The following is a 17,568-nucleotide window of genomic DNA, read 5'->3' on the forward strand; positions in this document are numbered from 1 at the left end:
GGCTCCTCTATGAAGAAGTTATTCAGAAGAATCTCAGTAAAAGCTTTTACATTTAGATTGCTCTGTTTATTTTACATGTTCTCAAAGAAAAACATAATTTTATTTGAGAGGAAAATTTCTGAGATTTTTTGCAATAGAGCATTGCTAATCAAAGTTTTGGGGCCGTGCTGTTGGTAAAGCAACACAGTGTTTAATTAAAACCAGGAGAATCCTTTCTATTTGAGACATTAAAGGATGCCACCTTTTTCTTCTTCATATTCCTTAAGGTGATCTCTAAAAAATGCATTTCTGTTATTCAGTTACTAAGTCTGTTGAAGTTTAATTGCTTATGTGGCTCTTATTGTCAGAGCCAAAGTGCAAAAGTCATCTTTTTCCTCCACACAGACACAAATGCTGGCCTGCATTACAGCTCACTGGGGGAGGTATTTATTCTGCAATTAAATGAGAGTAAGAAGAATGTTCTGAAGTTATTGCTTAGTGCCTCTCCCACCAACCTCCCCCCACACCTTTTTAAAGATGATTAAAATCAAGGCTGAATGTGATTTTGGTAAAGTAAAATTCTGGGCTTATATAAATTAATTGAAACTGACCAGAGATAAGAGTAAGCGTTTGCATTTAGGTTGAAGTATGAAATGAACATGTGACCTGGAGGTAGGTTGTTCCAAAAAAATCTGTAGATTTTAGTTAATCTAAAGCTTAAGATTAGGGACTTCCCTGGTGGTCCAGTGGTTAAGACTCCAAGCTCTCAATGCAGGGAACTAGGGTTCAATCCCTGGTCAGGGAACTAGATCCTGCATGCCGCAACTAAGAGCCTGCATGCCGCAACTAAAGATCCGGCACAGCCAAATAAATAAATATTAAAAAAAAAAGGGAGGAAAAAAAAGCCTAAAATTAGTCAAAGTATGATATGACTATCTTGTATTGCAAAAATAGAATGTTAGATCATGACAAGTAATATCCCCACTGTTCTATGAATGAATCAGGCCGCGCTTGGGGCATCCTTTTTTTTTTTCTTTTTAAATAAATTTGTATTTATTTATTTATTTTTGGCTGCGTTGGGTCTTCGTTGCTGTGGGTAGGTTTTCTCTAGTTGCGGCGAGCGGGGGCTTCTTGTCGCAGTGAGCGGGCTTCTCATTGCGGTGGCTTCTCTTGTTATGGAGCATGGGCTCCAGGCATGCGGGCTTCAGTAGTTGTGGCACGCAGGCTCCGTAGCTGTGGTTTGTGGGCTCTAGAGCACAGGCTCAGTAGTTGGGGCGCTCAGGCTTAGTTGCTCCGCGGCATGTGGGATCTTCCCAGACCAGGGATCAAACCCGTGTCCTTTGCATTGGCATGCGGATTCTCAACCACTGTGCCACCAGGGAAGTCCCAACACTTGGGACATCTTAATAGTCAAATTTTTAAGAGCAATACTGATGAAATGAAGTGGATGAGCAGACCAGAAAACTGAGTTGTGTGAGGAACAGTGTATGGAATGAGGGATACTGAGGCTGAAAAAGAGAAGACTAAGGGGTAGAAAACCACTAACATCCAAATAGCATCTCTTTTGTGCCAGGAATTGTATTAGGTGCCTTCCAGCACCTTGCTCAATTCTCAAAATAATCCTATGCCATAGGGAGTATTATCTCCATCTTCCCACTAGCTTCTTGTGATTAGGTAACTTGTCCCAAGATTCTTCATTAGTCAGTGACGAAGTTGTGACTCCATCTGCTGCTTTTCTGATATCAAAACCTGCATTTTTCCTTTCACGTCTTAGGCCACCATCACCGTCACTTAGGCTTTAGATTCTGGAGAAAATTACAGGTCAAGAGTTACTTCATTCAAACCTTTTGTTCAACACTATTTGGGCCTCTGAGTATATGAGGCATCGTGCCAAGAATTCTGCCCAAAGTGAGCTTCTGGCTTCTTAGAGGAAAGAAAACACTTGCCTCAATAACAATAATGGAAGGTGGGAAAAGTAACATGAGCAATGCAGTCAATGTGCTTCAGGGGAAGAAATATTGCTGCTGAAGAAGAGATATGGCATTTGAACTGGGCTTTGGAAGACAGAGGGATTTGGACGTGCTGAGATAAGGCGGGGAGGGCACCCCAGGCAGAAAGAACAACATGACTGGGAAAATGCAATGCATGTCTAGGAAACATTAAATAGTTTCGTGTGCCTCTAATATTAGGTATGAGAAGATAAACGAGGAATGAGTTGGAGGGATGGATTGACCTAGATGAGAGAGGGTAAGAAATGCCAGGCTAATGAGTTCTGTAATGTTCTGTAGGCAATGGGGAGCCACAATTGATTTTTTTTTTTTTTTTTTTTTTTTTTGATTTTTTTTTTAATTAGGGCAATTACAATGGCCTCAACAGTTTTTTTGCATAGAGAACATACTGCAGGGCAGAAAAGAAGGTGGGAAGAGGTTGGAAGGCTTTCATTTCCCAATGCAAGCTAATGAGAGCCTGAGTGATTGTACTGTGCAGGCTTCTTCCATTTCTTTTTTTTTTAATGATATCTTAAAGACAAAATTTTATTTTTTTCACTTAGTTATGATATTTAATTTTTATTAGAAATTTTAAAATTTTATGCAAGTTTAAAATTTTTATTTTTAATTAATTTTTATTGACATACAGTTGATTTACAATGTGTTAATTTCTGCTGTACAGCAAAGTGAATCAGTTATCCATATACATATATCCACTCTTTTTTAGATTTCTATTCCCATATAGGTCATTATAGAGTATTGAGTAGAGTTCCCTGTGCTATGCAGTAAATTTTTATACAATTTTTAAAGGCTCCTTTCCATTTACAGTTATTACAAAATATTGGCAGTATTCCCCCTGTTGTACAATTCATCCTTGACCTATCTTATACCCAATAGTCTGTATCTCCCATTCCCCTGCCCCCTATATTGCCCCGACCCCCTCTCTCCTCACTGGTAACTACTAGTTTGTTCTCTATATCTGTGAGTCTGCTTCCATTTCTTTTTAAGCCCACCCAACCCTCATTCATACCACCTAACTGCTGTCCCATCAGATGGACTCTTGACCTACGCTTCTTTGCCTTTTCTCAATCTCCTTTGCCTTCACCTCCTTCCACTAATCAAGATCCTTGGCTCCCTGACTTCTGCCTTCAACTCTGGGGCCCATGTGTTTGATCTTCATCCATACTTTCCTGGTATTTGGACAGTAGTTTTCACCCATGCGCTATGCTTTGATTCACTTTTCCATCCTTGGATCACACCATCACCTCAGGCAGGTTCACGCTGCCTCAGCCTTGGCCTTAGCCCTCCCTTGCACACGAGTCAGGATTCAAGATTGCAAATGGAAACCACTCTGGTGAGTTTAGGACAAAAGTTTTTTTTTTAATTTAATAAAGGCTGTTTGGTACCTCATGGAATTTCTGAGTGCTGGCGCATAGGCCATGCAGCCAGGATCCAAACCCACATCATGCTGTGAGGGCTGCTGGAGGGGAGAGGGCTTCACTGCTGCTGGGCACAGGGACCACGGAGCCAGTGACTCTGGGGACTCAACCCAACAAGCTTCACCAAGGACGTTCTGGAAGAGCTGATGCCTCTATTGTCGTTTTTGTGAAATGGTAGATTGCAAGGACTCCTGCTTCCTAAGGTTGTTCACTTCCGGAGTGAAATCTTTACGATTATGTCTGATGGGTGAAACCTAACCGTCTCCAGAGATGGACGCACCGTGGAGCGAATGAAGCTTCAGCCTCAGGACCCCTCATCTGCACAGACCCCTTCCTAAGGCCCTGGGAGAGTCTTAGGATGGTCATAGGTTTTGGAAAATTTACACAAGAAAGATACTGTAACTGCGGCCCTGCCTTCCCGGTCCCACTTACTAAATGTACACAACATGATCAGCTACGTGTTGTGAAGCGTAAAGAAACTTCTCTAAACTATCGACAATAATAAAAAAAACTTTGACCAACCTTACTAAAGGACAGTCTCGAGTATCTTTCTATTCTTCATTAAAAATATATTATAAAGCCACTGCATGTGAAGAGGCAATCAAAGACTATGCAGCTAAAATAATAATAAATATATAATAAATAGTAATAAAGAAAAATATTAAAGAGGTGCATTAGGCAATTAGTTTAAAATTACATTATTTTTCTGGATTTGTGATGTTTATGGTACTGGTCAGTTTTTTTAATTTTTAATTTTTTTTCTCATTCTAAATACGTACTTAATTTTTAAACCTAATTTTAAGTTCAAAATTTGGCTGCTTTTTATATGAAAGAAATTTCCCCTAAATTGCATTAGCTTCAAGCCCTACAAAAGCAAGATCTGCCCCTGGGTGAATCCCTGAACCCTAACTAAGCAGGTTAAGAAAACTATGGGGAATTCCCCAGACACAGGAAGCATGTTTAAACATGCCGGCTGGCCCTAAACATGATGAATGTCCTTTCCATTGTGCTTGAGCATGTGTCTGGCATGTGGGAAGAGCACCTCTTCTGAGGAAATAGGCAGGTTTTGGAAAAGGAATGGAGAGTCAGGAACTCATGACAGAAATATTACATAGACGTGGTGAAACGTTAGATTGTGCACGAGACCAGAGGACCCTGAGGATTAGCGTAGATCGTGGTGGGGTGGTGACGCTAATAGCCAGGATAGAGATCTCAGAGCTGATTCCGATTCAGGGAGGAATTGGGAAGACAGAGTTTGTTCTTGAATATTCTAGGACTCAGATTGTGTAAGCCTTCATAAAGACTAAAGTCAGTAGATCTGCTAGTATTAACTCACTCATTCATAGCCCTGAATGAAGGGTAGTAACAATGACAGTTATAAACTGTAACTTGGCAGCCAGAGGAAAATAAAGTAACAGATTAGTTTAGAAAAATACCAACAAACATTAACTGAAGGGCAAGGGTAACTAAAGGGCAGATCAGGCAAAATGCTACTCATGATTAAATACCAGAGATCCTGCTTTGATGTTAAACAAATTTTAATCTTGTTATGCTAAAAAATAGCAAAACTAGGTAGGATTACCAAAACAAAACATGGTTGTCTTGCAGAAACAGTTGTAATAGCAGCAGGTATTTATAGAGGGCTTTCTATGCTCCATGTATTATACTAAATAACATATATATATATATAAAAAACTTACATTATTTCTTTTTCTTTTTTTTTTTAAAGAGTACTATCAAGTACTCTTTTTTTTTTTTTTAATTAATTAATTAATTTATTTATTTTTGGCTGTGTTGGGTCTTCGTTTCTGTGCGAGGGCTTTCTCTAGTTGCGGTGAGCAGGGGCCACTCTTCATCGCGGTGCGCGGGCCTCTCACCGTCGCGGCCTCTCTCGTTGTGGAGCACAGGCTCCAGACGCGCAGGCTCAGTAGTTGTGGCTCACGGGCCTAGCTGCTCCGTGGCATGTGGGATCTTCCCAGACCAGGGCTCGAACCCATGTCCCCTGCATTGGCAGGCAGATTCTCAACCACTGCGCCACCAGGGAAGCCCCTACATTATTTCTTATAACAACCCATTATGGTAGTGTCATTATTCTCATTTTACACATGGATAGACTGAGTTTTAGAGTGGTTAAATTACCTGCCAATTTGCAAACAGTGGTCTGGACTCTAAAACCTGTACCGGAGTATATAACCAGAGAACTATATTGTTCTGCAGCATTCAGCTACCCTGCCTTCATTATTTTGCTGGAATACACCTATGTGGAGAGCATTATGCAAATATACATACTTTGTTCCACCACAAACATATCAAGTTAAATTTATCTTTGATAGTCTCACACCCATACTAAGGAACAGTGGCCCATTCAGAGCTGCACAGAAACCAATGACCAGGTAGACTGGTTCCCCGAATGACTGGCTTTTGGCAGCCTTGCTGTTTGGGGTGAATAGGTTGTTTAAGAGAGGCAGCATGACTTAATGTGAGTCTGTTTGAAAAACAGGAAGAGAGAAATTATTTGTACATTGTGGATTACATTCAGTCTTTCTTTTCCTTTTAAGTTTCTGATGGGGGATTTAAACACTGGGTTTCAAGGAAAGTGGGACCAGGAAGTTACGAGCGTCCCTACCCACTGCTTACACAGGGGTAATGAAACAGTCCTATATTCCCAGTACAACTGAGGTAGAGAAGAAAGAAAGATAAGCAGAGGCTGCAGCTTGTTTCCTTTCCCTCTTTTAGTCAATGCAAGCAACTGGTTATCTCTATGCAAAGTAACACACTCCAATTTTTAGTCCCTTTCATTTCCTTCATTTTATTCATCACAATTATTTTTCTTATTTATTTTCTGATTTCTGTCTTTCCCCTACAGTATGCATTTTTCACAGGGATAATATCACCCCAAAGGGTATAAGTTGGTTCTTTGAGGGACAAAAAAATCTTCATCTTTCTATGTTTAAAGTACAGATATACACAATACATAAACAGATATACAGTATATCTGTAGTATTAAAATTTCATAGTGGAACCAGTTAGAAAAAAAATTTTAATAAATTTCCTTTGGTAGGGGGCAAGCATGAAAAAGGGTAGAGAAAGACTATTATTATAGGGGATGAACTTCAGAAGGGCAGGAGCTGCAGAATCCTTGTAGATTGTAGCCCCACAGTTTAGAAATGTCTTGCACAGAGTAAGGGTGTAATAAATATTCTGAGGCATCAGCCCTTCATTTGCCTTGCTAACGACAGACCACGTTCCACATGGAGCCATTCTTTTAAAGGAGGGGGAAGGAGAGTGGGGAAAAGGGAATTATGTAAAGGATTTTTTTTTTTTCCCTGAATGAAGCTAGGCAGAGTACATGTATAAATTATCAAGGTGTCAACTCAGACGTGAAGTTACTTCTCTATTTCTTTCAGAAAGCTACTTTGTCACCATTAGCTAGTGTGGACTTTTAGATATCTCCATGCAAAATGCTTAATTTAAAAATGGGCACACAGCGTTTCAATCAGAACTTTGCTGTCATTCTCATGCTTTGCCCAATGTCCTTGCTAGGTATTGTTATATCTTCCACATTAGCCCAGACTTGAATCTGGTGAGCTCAAAGCCCAGACTGCCAAGCAGTGCAGGTGAGTGGGGGTAAAGTGTTGGGGAAGGGAGGTCCAATGGCTCCAGCCATCACACAGTATCCATTCTTGACCAGACAGACTCCATGCTCTGCCTCCTAACAGACTAATTTTGGGTTCCTTTTAGATCAGGGTTGGGACAGCTGAAGATAATTGAGACAGTGGGGCATATCTTGTGGTCTCTTTCTAATTCCCCAGTCCAAGACTTCTTCCTACAGCTTCCTCTCAAGAAGTAAAAGCACAACCTTAAAGGGTTCTGCAGAAACAGAAGAAATGCCACAGTCATGATCTGGTGCTAAATGATTTCTCCTCAGCCCTATGCTTTAAAGGCCCATGATGGGCTTCCCTGGTGGCGCAGTGGTTAAGAATCTGCCTGCCAATGCAGGGGACACAGGTTCGATCCCTGGCCCGGGAAGATCCCACATGCCGTGGAGCAACTAAACCCGTGCGCCACAAACACTGAGCCTGCGCTCTCAAGCCCACGAGCCACAACTACTGAAGCCCGTGTGCCTAGAGCCCGTGCTCCGCAACAAGAGAAGCCACGACAATGAGAAGCCCACGCACCCCAACAAAGGGTAGCCCCCGCTCGCCCCAACTAGAGAAAGCCCTCACACAGCAACGAAGACCCAACACAGCCCAAAATAAAAACAAATAAATTAATTAATTTAAAAAATAAAATAAAATAAAAAAATTTAAAAAATAAATGCCCATGGTCATACCGGGAAACTTTCAATACAGGGATCTTCAAGGACACTCCATTCTTTAGTGTTGCTTCTGTATACATCAAATGGCATGAGATTTCGTACGCTGACTTAACTAGAGAGAAATACTCTTTACAACATATCATACCTAGATGGAATTTCTACATATTGATTAGAAAAGCTCCTGAGTAAGGCAATAATAGTAAGAGATAGGAAATAAATCTCTTTGGAAAAGATAAAATTATTTGTTTCTTCTGAAAGAGGTAACTGAAGAATGTTTTAACAAACAGATGAGGTGTGAAAATATGTCCCCATAGTTCTTTGTCCATTTGAAAATGATCTAAAGTTTCACAGAAATGATTACACAAGGATAAAGGAAAATTGGAGCATAGGAGAATGGGTTCCGTCGGACAAGAGGAGATTTTGACTTTGAGAAGTTGGTAGAATTCAGAACACAGGAGGATTGTTAGCCTTTGAGAAGGGTCCACTCTTCTCTGAGACTTTTGGAGAAAGAAAAGATGTTGGAAACAGGGAAATAGGAAGGTGGAATGTTAGCCAGAGTTTCCTTGGTGGGTGTCTCTTGATCTCAAAAGGAACTTTCTCAAGATCTGGCCTCAGTAGAGCCCATATTCAAAATGATTTTCCCAGTGCAAGTAAATAGCCCCATGAGGCTCCTAATCCATTCCATCATCTGTCGTGCATTTTGTGAAATCAGTGAGCTCCTGAAACAGTGAAGGTCAGAGCTGGCAGCTTGCTTCCAGTCAATGGAGAGCTTCGCCATACTAGCACTCCATAAGCTGTCCGCCACCCCATCCCCCCACAGGAGGGTAACAGAGGTCATCGCCTTTAAGTGAGGGCGGTGAGGAGGAATCGAGAACTTTGAGTTGGGTAAGAGATGGAAACAGCCCATGTGGGAAGTATATCTGTGAGTTCATGTGCCCTGAAAAAGTGTTACTGATCTTCAGTAATCAAAGATGAAAGACATTTATACAGAGATTTTTTTTTTAATCTAGAGAATGCAAACAATCAGAATGAATTTTTTGAAAAGGAGTAAAATTTTGAAAGTACAGTAGAAGCTCTCTTAACAGACCTCCATTTAACCGAATCTCCAGATTATCCAGTCCTCTCCCTTCTTTCTGTAACATTCGGGCAGATGCCCATGGCGTGCTGTCATGAAAATTGCTCATAGCTAGTTCACTATTTTCTAGCTCTCTTCTACTCCCGTCTGTTGAATTGCTTGTGCTAAGAGCACTTGGTTTGTTTTTTGGGTTTTTTTTGGTTTGATCATCTTTAATATTTATTTATTTATTGGGTTATGCCGGGTCTTAGTTGCAGCAGGTGGGCTCCTTAGTTGTGGCATGCGAACTCTTAGTTGTGGTATGCATGTGGGATCTAGTTCCCTGACCAGGGATCGAACCTGGGCCCCCTGCATTGGGAGCACAGAGTCTTAAAGACTGGACCACCAGGGAAGTCCCAAGAGCACTTGTTATTTTAATTATACATTTTTTCCTTTTCAAATGATCATATATTAAAATTTACTTTTCTGGGGTACAGTTGTATGAATTTTGATATATTATATTGTATGTATGACCTACTGTATAGATTAGTATACCACAATCAGGATACAAAAAAATTCCATGGCCCCCCCGCAAAAGTCCCTCACGCTATTCTTTCATGACCACAGTGTCTCTCCATCCTTACACTGACAATCACCGATCTGTTCTTCAACCCTACAGTTTTGTCATCTTGGGAATGACATAAATTAATTTATATAGTACCATAAGCTTTTGAGACTGGCTCCTTTCATTCAGCATAATGCTTTTGAGATTCATCCAAATTGCTGCTCATATCAATAGTTTATTCCTCTATATTGCTGTGTAGGATTTTATTGTATAGATGTACCCCAGCTTGTTTAGCCATTCACCCATTGAAGGACATTTGGATTGTTTCCAGTTTGTGGTTACCATGAATAGAGCTACTAAAAACATTCAGGTACAGATTTTTGCGTGAAGATAAGCTTCCATTTTTGTAGGGTAAATACAGCAGAAGTGGATTGCTGTGTCATGTTGTAAGGGTATGTTTAACTTTATAAATAACTGCCAAATTGTTTTCCAGAATAGCGGTCCCATTTTGTATTCCCATCAGCAATGTATGAGAGTTCTAACTGCACTGCGTTCTTATCAACACTTGGTACTGTCAGTATTTTTTTTAAACCATTTTAATAGATTTGAGGTGTTATCCCATCATGGTTTTAATTTTCATCTCACTAATGGCTAAAGATATTGAATATCTTTTCATGTGCTCATTTGCCATCTACATAACTTTTTTGGTTAAGTGTCAACCATTATTCATTCAAAAATATTTTTAGCACCACACTCATACTTCTTTCCTTCTTGGACTCCAGTGAATCAAATATCCCACAGTTAATATCCCACAGTTTCCTGAGGCTAAGTCCATTTTTTTTCAATCCTTTTTCTCTGTTGTTCAAATTGGATAATTTCTATTGATCTATCTTTGAGTCCACTGGCTCCTGCTCTATTATCTCCATTCTGCTCTTGAGCCCAGCACGTGAGTTTATTTCGGTTATTGTACTTTTCAAATTCCCTTTTGGTTCTTCTTTATATCTTCTCTGTCCTTGCAGAGACTTTCTAGTTTTCTATTTGATTCAAGTGTGTTTGTGATTGCTTTTGGAGCATTTTATAATAGCTTCTTTAAAGTCTTTACCAGGTCATTCTGACATCCATGTCACTCATCTTTGGCATCTATTAATTGTCTTTTCCTATTCAGATTGAGATTTTCCTGGTTCTTTGATAGCAAATAATTTTGGATTGTATCCTGGACTTTTTGAATATTACGTTAGAAGATTCTGGGTCTTGTTTAAATTCCATGGAGAATGAATGTTGCTATTTTTGTTTTAGTAGGCAATCAATCTTGTTGGGTTCAGGTCACAATCTCTAACCCACTTCCAGTGGGCTATGTGTTTAATGCCAGTTTAGTTTTCATGCCTTTGCGGTGCTGTTTGGACCTGTCCCATGTGTGCACTTCCCAGTGGCCAACCTGAGACATGAGCAGGTAGTCTGTCTGTTAAATTTAAATGCTGACTTGAGTCAGATCCATGTATGTGCTACTTTGGAGTGAGCTCAGGATTCATAAATAACTTTATGGGGTCACTTTCCTGAGCTGTACTCTCTCCCAGACATCCCAGTACTTTCCAGTTTCCTGAACTCCCATTTTGGTTCTCACATCTGAAAGGTGGGGCTCTTTTTAACCATTCTGCTGCCAACTTGTACAACTTTGCCCACTTGTGGGGCTAAGCTTTGGGAGGACCAGAGAAAAAAATGCAGTAAATTCAATGCTGCTTCAGTCAGAGGTACTTCAAATTCTGGGCTTTTCCCTTCAATTTGCCATTATTCCAAAACATCCCTTCAATTTGCCATTATTTACTTTTCAGGCAAATAGCTTCTCCATGCGTTCTGTCCAGATTTTATAGCTGCTATCAATAAAAGAGACAGGGAGAAGTGTGCTTATTCTTATTTGGAACTTGAACCTCTATAGATTCTAATTAAACATTGTGTGAACCAAAATCATATGAGTACAGAAACGAAAGTGGTTGAAGTTTTTCATAGTTTTTTGAATGCTTTGAAGGGACTCCATAGAGACGAGTTGGTAAAAACAAAACAAAACAAAATAAAACAACAACTTATCAAATCTGTGAACAACAGTAAGAGGTTAAGGGAAAGTAATTGAAATCTGGGTGGGTTCTATACTTGTTTCACTACTGTGTATAAGTTCTTACTCCACTTTACAAAAATCATATCCAGGAAACCACAGATGATACATCATGGCTATGTTTATGCTAGAAAGAGAATTTAGAACCCCAGTTAGCAGATCCATCTTCAATTGAAAGGTCTTGGCTCTCCAAGAAAAAGAACCCTCATGCACTGTTGATAGGAATGTAAATTGGTATAGCTACTATGGAAAACAGTGTGAAGGTTCCTCAAAAAATTAAAAATAGAACTACCATATGATCCAGCAATTCCACTTCTGGATATTTATCCAAAGAAAACAAAAACACTAATTTTGAAAGTTATCTGCACCTCCATGTTCACTGCAGCATTATTTACAATGGTCAAGATATGGAAACAACCTAAGTGTCCATGTGGTATATATACACACAGTGGATTATTACTCAGCCATGAAAAAGAAGGAAATCTGCCATTTGTATCAACATGGATGGACCTTGAGGGCATTGTGCTAAGTGAAATAAGTCAGACCAAGAAAGACAAATGCCATATAATCTCTCTTATATGTGGAATCTAAATATATATATAAAACCAAGCTCTTAAATGCAAGAGAACAGGTTGGTGGTTGCCACAGGGAGGTGGTGGAGGGTGGGGGAAATGGGCGAATTGTTTCTGATTTTGTTTCTAGGTTTAGGTTTTAAAGAAAGAGCAATAAATTGGGTGCGCCTGCCCTGTGTGGTAGCAAAGGGAATGGAAAGAACAGATAAAAGAGACGTTAAAAAAGAAGAACCAGCCAGACTGTATACCTGTTGGCTTCGGGAAGGATACGATGGAGAAATTGCCAAGATGACTCTCAGCTTTGGGGACTGAGTGACTGAATAGTGCCAGTAACAAAATTAGGAAAACCAGATGAGGGAAACATTTGTGAGGGCAAACAAGATAATAAGAGTACGGATTTATTCTTAAGGCAAGAATAAGAGGGACTTCGCTGGCGGTCCAGTGGTTAAGACTTTGCCTCCCAGTGCAGGGGGTATGGGTTCAATCCCTTGTTGGGGAGTGAAGATCCCACATGCCTTGCGGCCCAAAAAAGCCAAAAACATAAAACAGAAGCAATATTGTAACAAATTCAATAAAGACTTAAAAAAAAAGATAATATAAGCACTTAAGCTTTACCCCTGTTGAGTTTGATGAGACGACTATGTATGCGAATGAAAATATGAAGCATGGAAGAGTCATTCTATTTCCAATCTCTTCCTCTTCTTGTAGAGTATGACATCTACTGAGACTAAAGGGATAGCAGGTGACATTTTCCACTGTAGCTTAGGCTGAAAAGGCAACACATACATTTTTTAGCATAATAAAGAACAGCAGAAATGCTAGGAAGAGGTAAATCTTCACAGGGAGAGTTTTGAGTATTTCTTAGATGTTCTGTTCTGAGGCCTGATCACCTCAAGGGTTCTTTTCAAGTCTTAATCAGAAGCAGCCCTTCCACATCCCAAACACATGGTTGGGACGTGTCTAATATGCAGACGTGCATATTAGACCCATCCAACTATAGTTGCAGACGTGTCTAATAATGACTGACAACTCATGCAGAGGAATAATAAAGGGGATGTAGGACTTTGGAGCTAGAATCTGTGGCAGGGGCACACTCACCACCCATTCCAGCCCCCTTCTACCTAGTCTTTCCTTTACCAAAACCTTGCCGTCCCAGATTCCCTTGTAGTTAAGGATGGCCACGTGACTAAATTTGGCCAATGAGACATTGATAAATAGAAATCATCTCCTTCCTGCTTCTTTCTACTTGGAATGCATAGAATGCTTGGGACTGCAGCCATCAGTACTAAGGAGTGAAGAAGTAGGAGAATAAAAGATGACTGTTTCCTTAGAGCAAGCCTTGGATTGCTTACCTCTTGGATTCTTATTGCTTTAGGTAACCATTTCCCCAATCAACTCTAGTTGGGTTTTTGTTTTATACATTTGAGCACATCCCCTAACTTACGTAGGAGCTAAAAGGTTAAAAAGAACTGTGAGACTATGTGTGAGAAGGGAGAAATGGTACACGAGGAAAAGAAGGGATGCTATCTATTGAGATAGAGAATACCCTTGGGGTACGCCCTGAGATTCAAGCCTCACACTTGTGGACAGACAGGGGAGAACGGTTAGAACAATAGGCTGACCAGCTAACAGTCATGCTGATTTCTTTCTTAATTAATTAATTAATTTTTGACTGCTTTGCGTCTCCGTTGCTGCACACGGCGAGCGGGGGCTACTCTTCGTTGAGGTGTGCAGGCTTCTCATCGCGGTAGCTTCTCTTGTTGTGGAGCACGGGCTCTAGGTGTGCGGGCTTCAGTAGTTGTGGCTCATGGGCTCTAGACCACAGGCTCAGTAGCTGTGGCACACGGGCTTAGTTGCTCCGCGGCATGTGGGATCTTCCCGGACCAGAGCTCGAACCCGTGTCCCCTGCATTGGCAGGCGGATTCTTTTTCCTTCTTTTTTTTTTTTTTAAAGTAACTTTTTTTTTTTTTTATAGCTACTTTATTTATTTATTTATTATTTATTTTTGGCTGTGTTGGGTCTTCGGTTCGTGCGAGGGCTTTCTCTAGTTGCGGCAAGCGGGGGCCACTCTTCATCGCGGTGCGGGGACCGCTCTTCATCGCAGTGCGCGGGCCTTTCACTATCGCGGCCCCTCCCGTTGCGGGGCACAGGCTCCAGAAGCGCAGGCTCAGTAGTTGTGGCTCACGGGCCCAGCCGCTCCGCGGCATGTGGGATCTTCCCAGACCAGGGCTCGAGCCCGTGTCCCCTGCATTGGCAGGCGGATTCTTAACCACTGTGCCACGAGGGAAGTCTACATGTTGATTTCTGGCAGACTGAACTTAAAGATTTCCTTCCATGATAAAGTGGCACAACAATCTGTGATAAGAGATGATAAGAATGGAGTTAGAGAGGGTATGTATTTGGAACTCATCATCATAGGAATGATATTTACAGCTAGTTACATAATATCAAGCCCCAAGAATGTTACATAGTAGACAGTATTTCCTGTATGAGTAAATGAATGAGAGTTAATAAAGACATCAAACATCGAAAGGCAATTCTATGATCTTTTCTAAATTGAATTACCTATTTATTCTTTGTTATCTCAGAGCCATACACACACCATCCCTCTGCCCCAGAACTCTCATCTTCCTCTCACCTAACCATGTCCCTCCCTCCCTTTAAAACTCACTCTGTTCAAAAAGATTTCCTCTTTCTCACCCCAAGCAGCTTTAGTTACCCCACTAACCACACACAGCTACATGGTATTAACTTTGTACAGTGTCACTAACTACTATGCTTAGTTGTGAATTTCAACAGTTTAGATAAAACAGAAGTATTTATCTCCATTCTTTATATGAGATTGAAAGCTACCCAGAGAGGATATACATTTTTAGAAAATTTTTATTGAAGTATAGTTGATTTACAATGTTGTGTTAGTTTCTGATGTACAGCAAAGTGAATCAGTTAAAGATATACATATATCCACTCTTTTTTAGATTCTTTCCCATTTAGGTCATTACAGAGTATTGAGAAGAGTTCTCTGTGCTATACAGTAGGTCTTTATTATCTATTTTTTTATATAGTAGTGTGTATATGTCAATCCCAATATCCCAATTTATCTGCCCGCCCCGCCCCCCTTCCACAGCTTTCCCTCCTGGTAACCATAAGTTTGTTTTCTACATCTGTAACTCTATTTCTGTTTTGTAAGTAAGTTCATTTGTACCTTTTTTTTTTTTTTTTTTTTTTTAGAGTCCACATATAAGTGATATCATATGATATTTGTCTTTCTCTGGCTGATATACATTTTAAATTTCCATTATATTTCCTCATACTCCTTTTGAAAGTGTAGCTATTTTTCACTCAGTAAACATCATTAGACTGACTCATGCTGGGACACGATTCTTGCATTTTCATTTAACAGGAAATAGAAGCAGCCAGGCCGATCTAGTTCTCTGTTCACTAAGTAAAGGAAGGAGAATGATCACCTGAGCCGCGTATTTCCAAATAAAGACAATATTTAACATCGGACTTGGAAACTTATTGTAAATTTGGACTGTAACTCTGGCTCTTTTAGAACCCCCTCAAAAGACATTTAACTTCTGGACCTGGGTTCTTGTTTTATTTTATAAGAAATGAGCTGTACCATGGATTATTATATATATATAAAGCCATCTCTAACTACCCTGGGTAAAAAAGGTCGGGATGTGGAACATTAGAAGCCTCTTCTGAAAGGGAGAAATCTCATTAGAAGCCAAGTGTGGAAGTAAATCTCTAAAGATGGGTCCCATCTCTGTGGCTGTAAGTTCTTAAAACATTACAGAAAGTAAAAATCAGCATTCACAGAGCCCAAAATTGTCTTAGGTCATTGAGCCCAGCTTCCTAATGTGACAAATAAGGGAACTTCAACCTAGAAAAGTTTTGCTTCCCTTTCCATGATGATGTTAGATGAGGTTTGGGGTAGTTCATATTCAGCTCTCAAAATGAGTTTATAGATAGTACAGGGAAACTCTCTTTCATACTGTCTTTAGGCAAACGCTGGAGAGTGTTATTGGTGAAACTGAGTCACGGGTCATGAGATTTCTGACAATGAGAACTTTGTAGAGAACACAAGATGGACAGACTTACATCAGATTCAGATCCCCCTTGCGGTAAGCTAGAGTGTAGTTTAATAGCAATAACAATAAGAAGATTTTTCTGCAGGCAGCCACTGTGTAGATGTGAAAAGGAAACCAGCCTTGTGCAAAGCTAATTAGACTCAGCTCTCAAGTGCAAACAAATGCTGTATTATTGACAGAGGACGATGTTGAATTCTGGGGAAAAAAATCAGCAGTGGTGAATAATAAATGCTCCTTGAATGGAGAGTTTGGTTTTATTTTACTTTGAGTAATGGGTTACTTTGATTAGTGTGTGTCAAGGAGCAAACTGAGGGAAGAAAATGCACTCCAGTTCTGTTTCTACTATTGATTATCCATATAATGTCATTGACCTGTTCAACCGCTCCCCACTCCACACACACACACACTTTTTTTTCCTTCAAATACCTCTTAGGACTGAGATAGTCATGCTAAACTGAGGATAATAACCAATAAAAATGTTTGCTAAGTATGTGTATGTATGTGTATATATATATACACACATACATATATACATATTTACATTGACAGGCAATCAACTCAATGGAAGAAACAATTTAACAATAATGATAGGTATGCAAATATCTTACTTTTAATATAATTTTTACTATTTATGTGATTTTACTCACTCATATTAACATTGTAATGCATTCTATTCCTTGAGCACAAGGTATGCTACAAGGAGTCAGTCCAGAAATATAATGGTAGAGGGATGGCACCACAAGAGGAAAATGGCTATGGAAAGTTTAGAGTTGATTTATGTGCATAAATAATGGAATAGTATTAGGTATCAGCGCCAGCTGCCAGTATTTAAGTTCCTTATTAAGAAACACATCTTGGGGCTTCCCTGTTGGTGCAGTCATTAAGAATCTGCCTGCCAATGCAGGGGACACGGGTTCGAGCCCTGGTCAGGGAAGATCCCACATGCCATGGAGCAGCTAAGCCCGTGCGCCACAACTACTGAGCCTACGCTCTACAGCCCATGCGCCACAACTACCGAGCCCTCGTGCTACAACTACTGAAGCCCACGCGCCTAGAGCCCGTGCTCCGCAACAAAGAGAAGCCGCTGTAATGAGAAGCCTGCGCACCGCACTGAAGAGTAGCCCCCGCTCACCGCAACTGGAGAAAGCCCGCACGCAGCAACAAAGACCCAACGCAGCCAAAAAATAAATAAATAAATAAATAAAATATATAAATTAAAAAAAAAAAAAGAAATACGTCTTACATTTTGCAACACAGATGAACAGGTTGAAGACTCTAAGTTAGCACTTTAGCAAAATCTTCCTTAGGATAGAAAGGATGGTCTACAGAAGCACAAACCTTTCTTCAAAGCTTCCTGGTGGTTCAGAGTTCTTAGCAAATATGTCTCATTCTTCCCACAGAGAAAGGTTTGTTTCCAGGAGGGCAAGCCCGAGGGCCAATGCAGTGAAA

Source organism: Balaenoptera ricei, chromosome 11, assembly GCF_028023285.1.
Source record: "Balaenoptera ricei isolate mBalRic1 chromosome 11, mBalRic1.hap2, whole genome shotgun sequence".
In the NCBI taxonomy this organism is placed as follows: Eukaryota; Metazoa; Chordata; class Mammalia; order Artiodactyla; family Balaenopteridae; genus Balaenoptera; species Balaenoptera ricei.